This window comes from Castor canadensis, chromosome 1 (assembly GCF_047511655.1).
Source record: "Castor canadensis chromosome 1, mCasCan1.hap1v2, whole genome shotgun sequence".
NCBI lineage: Eukaryota > Metazoa > Chordata > Mammalia > Rodentia > Castoridae > Castor > Castor canadensis.
This window is the reverse complement of record NC_133386.1, coordinates 192434261-192439969: the sequence shown is the minus strand read 5'-3', so window position 1 is coordinate 192439969 and position 5709 is coordinate 192434261. Positions and strand designations below refer to the sequence as shown.

The window sequence follows — 5709 nt, the reverse complement described above, 5'->3', positions numbered from 1 at the left end:
ACAAGAAAGAGCAAAGGTGTGCTTTGGGATTCAATCAAAGTATGGTATGTACATGTGTGGAAATATAACAATGAAACAGCTTTACACAATTAATATATGTTAATAAAAAGAAAAACATTAATTATAGGTTTTGCCTGAAAATTGACACATTGCTTTGTTTGCATATCCCAATTGAGAGATATTAAAAAAAGAAAATATTTTTCTCTTTATTTTAGACTATTTTCCACATGATCTATTTCCATATGAATTTAACATCTTTTGTGCAGTGTTTATCATTTTACTAAAAAGTATTTTTTCTGTCATACACATTTATCTTTAAGGGCAAGAGAAAGATGGTTTTTAAAATTCAGACCTTGATGGATGAAATGCTATAAATATTAAAATACTATCTCTAATAGTTGAACAAAGCATATCTTCTGCAAGGAGAATCTGAGTCTTGACACCTTTCCAAAAAGGAGACTCACAGTTCTGTACCACCTGCTATTAAGATTTCTAGTATTTGATTAGCAATCATAAGAATCCTTTAGTATCTTACAGTTTACTTATGAAATGTGCCTCTCATAATTTATTATTTACATATGTTCTTTTCTTATTTGAATAGGTAAGGTTGGTTGGGATAAAAATTGACTTTCTTCCTACTGAAATTAATGATTTTCTCACCATTTATTGCCAATTCTTTTAAGAACAGTATTTTTTAAGAGGGAGCAAAATCCCTTTTGCAAAGTTACTTGAAATTTTAAATTTACATTTGTTTAAATGCTTGGCATGGATTATTCAGGAATCCCTTGAAAGCATCCTTCACATTCTTGTTCCTTAAGCTATAAATTACAGGGTTTAGCACTGGTATCACTACCGTGTAGAAGATGGAAGCCATTTTGTCAGTGTCTAATGAGTGATTTGTCCTTGGTTGCAAATACATGGAAAGGAGAGTGCCACAGAACACAGTGACAGGCATCATATGAGAATCACAGGTAGAAAAGGCTTTTTTCCTTCCTTCTGCTGAACGTATCCTCAAAATGGCAAGGGTAATATTGAAGTAGGATACTAGGACAATGATCATGGAAAAAACCAAGTTTTTTCCAGAGAAGATAAACACTACTGTTTCTGGCATTTGTGTATCAGAGCAGGACAATGCTAACAAGGGAATATTATCACAATAAAAATGGTGGATGACATTGGAAGAACAACAAGATACAGAGAATACACATGGGGTAACTACTATAGCTGTGAACAGGCCATACAGGTATGTGAGGGACACCAGCAGAAAGCACATCCTCAGAGACACCACCACCATGTACAGCAGGGGATTGCAAATGGCCACATAGCAATCATAGGCCATCACAGCCAACATGAAGATCTCGGCTACTACAAAAAACAGGAATCCCCCCAGTTGGGTGGCACATTCATAGTATGAGGTGGTTTTCTTACTAACAAGTTGACCAGCATTTTAGGGGTAATGATGGTGGAGGTGCCAAGGTTGATGATGGCCATGTGTCGGAGGAAGTAGTACATGGGGGTTTGGAGTTTTGAGTTGACACTGGTGAGGGTGATGATGCCCAGGTTCTCTGCCACGGTGAGCACATAGATGACCAGGAAGACAAGGAAGAGGGGAATCTGCAACTCTGGAAGGTCTGAGACTCCCATGAGAATGAATTCAGTCACCCAGGTGAGATTCCTAGTGGTCATTTGTTTTATTCATCTTTTAAAGGGGAAATGATAACAGAAGAAAAAATTACTTTCTCTTTTGTGTGCTGTCATTAAATGTTACCTGATTTGTCAAACTGAACTTCAATTCTTAATATTCTCCAAATTGTTCATAAACCTCAGAAATAAATTCTGTTCCTTAGAAATGCTTTGAAAATTTATATATTCACTGTTGGATAATTTGCAAAGGATATTGTATTTAATTCACTATTCATGTTTTAATCTTGTTATGAATATATGAATTATATAGCAGAAAATTTTTAGTGTGTTTATATGTGTACACACACATTGTGCTTCCAGTGATAAAGGAAACAAGCTTTTAATCACCAGTGTGACTTCCATTTAACCTTCTCTGCGTCTCATTCCTGTCCTCAGTCATCCTGAGGAATTTCAATATTTCTGTGGGAAAGATTGTCTGTAACCTGGACTTTTCCTTATCAATTTCTGCCACACGATTTTCTTCAGATGTCTATAAGCAGTCTGACACCTCAATACTTACCCTTCTTAGTGTTTTGCTGAAACTCTCAGTCCTCTTTTCTTGATCACATTTCATTTCTGTCAGTCCTGCCATATTGTTATAAAGTCTGCTTACTCATGCACTTTTCATCTTCTCCTAACAGCTCTTCCTGCCCATTCCATTCCAGCTTTTTCAAGTTCCCTTTAAATTGCTTGAGACCTGTTTTAATTTTAAATTTTTTATTGTTTATAATCTTTTGTTTGAGATATTCCTGCCATATATCCCATGCTGTCCTGGAAGTCGCTATCCTCCTGCTTCTCCCTACTGAGTGCTGAGTTTACATGCATGTGCCACCATTTGTAAGATTTACTGCTTTGTACAGTACAGAATAATGTACAGGCCATAGCCAGTGCTCACAATTTAGTGAAGAATTTCTGCTGTACTTATCCTTGTTCTTCTGAAGGAGTGCGCTGAAATATGTACATACTTATTTTCATGTCTGATAAGACAACTGGTGCTTGATGAAGTAAACTCACTTGAGGGATCTGTATAGTGTGATATTGCCTAAACTTCATGGGTTTGCCATTTTCTTTAGTGTTATTTTATGCATTTATTTTGTTAACTGATTTGGTCAGCTCATTTTATGTGGTTTTTAAACAAGTACTTACATTCTTATATTTTGAAAATTACATAGTATAACTCATATGTGTATAAGTTTGCATCCACAATTGATTTTCTCAACAGTTAATGTAGAATCTTGCTTAAAATAATTTTAGTGCTGTTTCTAACTTCAATTTCTGAAATTCATTCCATATTGCTGAGTGCTTTTACAGTTGAAATACACCTAGTGGCTGAATTATATTTTTGCATATTGAAAAACTAAGATATACTTCAAAATAATTAAAAGAAACCAAAGAATCCCAGCACAAAGTAACAATATATAATTGAGGAGAGTAAGATGATATTTTTGCTAATTTGATCATTATGCACTGTACTGTGTATCTTTTCATAGTATACCTTATAAATATGTACAAACATAATCGGCCAAGTATAAATAAAGATGAACACTTGAGAAAAATCTACAACACATGATATCTAGCTATACATTTAACAGAACAAAATATATTTAAGTTCAACACATCACATATGAATCTGATGAGATGGGCTGTTGTGTTGTGCCAGCTCTTACCCATCTGTTATCTCCTACTGTCCGCAAGTGAACGGTACTCATATAAGCAGGTTAGCTTATGTTAACACAAGCATGTTAGCTTACACTGGAAAATGTTGTGACAACACTGCATTGATGAAAACTGTTTCTTGTTAGGTAATTTCACATAAAACAACTCACAGCATTGCTCACTTTGACACACAATGCATTTCATAAGCTTATCCTTATTTTAACAATAGTCAAGAACATTATCAATAACAATAATTGTAGCCTTTTCACTAAGAATTTCTGAAACTAGATTTGGGAATGGGAATATATGCATCTATTTAATATTAATACCTATTGTTAATTCTTTCCTCTACTGAAATATGACTGACACCAGAGTCAAGTATGTCTTTCATTTCTGTAAGTACATGTCTCTGAAATAACATTTCTGTGGAAAAACTCCCTTGTTCTCATGTTTTGTTCATCAGAATCTTGTTTGCCTTTGTAATTGTCTCTGATAAAACCAATTTTAATCTTTTTAGAATTGTTTCAAATTAGTTCCTCAGTAGGAATATTTATTAGTCCTAACAATATAAAAAATTTCAATAACTTAAATTTGAAAAAAATATTACAATGTTAATCATTTTACTGTCTCATTTCACTTCCAAAAGTATCATAATTTTATTAAGAAAAGTTAATGTAAATTACTTCTTAATGATTTCAAGATCATATTCCATTGTTCTAAAGTGTGTTGATTGACTTTTTATTTTCACTTCTGTTTATAAAAGTCAGGTCCTTTTACACAATAGGCAAGCACTCCACCACAGAGCTTCACTCTCCTCTAGCCTTTATTATTTGTCTTAACCTTGTCTCAACATGTGCCACGTTTGGGATAAAAACTGAATTCCTCCATAGGTTTCAGAAATTTGACAAGAAAACGACTGACCATTGGCACTAAGGCTTTTCACCCTGGATGATACAAAAATCAGGAAAAGGAAAAAATTATTTGCTGTAAGTAATGTTTTACACATTATTTGAAAATACAGAATCATATATGTTTCAGAAACTTAAATGTCCTGAATGTTGTAGAGTTTCACCTAAAATGTCTGCAAGTTTTAAGGATGACCAAATCTGTGGTGAAGTATTCCCCTCTCATAATTACTCTTGCCTCTGCATATGTGCTCCAACAGTCTAATTTATGAATAAGGTTATCAGATATTATTATGCTCTATCATCATCTGTTCCCCTTAGCAATCTGCAAAAAGGTATTTAGGTTACCTGGTAAGAAAATACATCATTTTAGTCTTAAGTCTAATTTGAACTGAAAAAATTCAAAGATACTTAGAACTTACATTTGCACATAGAAGAAGCAAAATATCTGGTGTAACAACTATGCAGAGAGATCTGCTAAGACCCACCACTAAGGTTCCTGCATGAACCAAGGTCAAGAGTTTTAAGTGTCTGAGGTCCCTGTAGACTCTCACATTGAAAAGTATTTGCTTTTTTGGCCCTAGTCTCTGAACACATGAAACAAATTCCCAAAGAAAGATTCCAGAGGGAAAGGAAGACAAATAGTATGCTCATTAGTCAATTTTCCACTGAAAACTTTACACAGAGGGAAAGATGAAGATGTCTAGGGATTCACACAGATGATCCAATGAAAAAACAAATAGATGCAATGATTGCTTCAGCAATCATTTTTTTTGGAGATGCATCCTGCATCCTACGTTAACTGAGAAGTGTTACTGCTGCCCATGGAATGAAGAAAATACAACAGCTTGACATCATAAGATTGTGCATTATTAATCAATTTTATCTTGAATATTGGGAGTAGAACTGAATGCAAAGCCATCATTCTGGTGTTAAGAAAAAACCCTGATGTACACGCCTTTAAAATCAGATGATATACTACATAAATTCAAAATATGAATGATTGTAAATATGTCCACACTTAGAATTTGTAAGGAACCCATAATATACCTGGCTTCTTTTTAGTTAAAAGAATTAAGAAGAAAAAATAAGTTTTCTCATGGAAGTCACTGATCTTCTCTCAAGGCATACACAAATATTACAGCTAATACTTAGAACATTTGCATTCTATTGCTTATGTGTAATTTTTGTTCCATAACAGTGAACTTGAAAGAGTTATATCTGAACAGGTCACCTTTGTGTACTCAACAATGAGTATGTGTTCATGAGATATTTATTAATTAACAGACTGATGGAATAAGTGTTTATTCCCACTGCTATAATCAGTGTTTAATGTAATTTCAACTTTGATAAAAAAACACTAACACTTTGTTTTTCTCTATCATATTCTCCCTTTAGGGAGAACAAAAGTGGTCCTTCCCTGAGAAGAATTTATAATTCTTATAAATTTACAAAGGATAAATGG

General features: G+C 33.7%; 1 pseudogene; it reads right to left on the bottom strand.

The window, feature by feature from the left end:
* Nucleotides 1-742: 742 nt before the first annotated feature.
* On the bottom strand, nt 743-1686 carry LOC109702626 (olfactory receptor 8J3-like; annotated as a pseudogene).
* Nucleotides 1687-5709: the final 4023 nt, after the last annotated feature.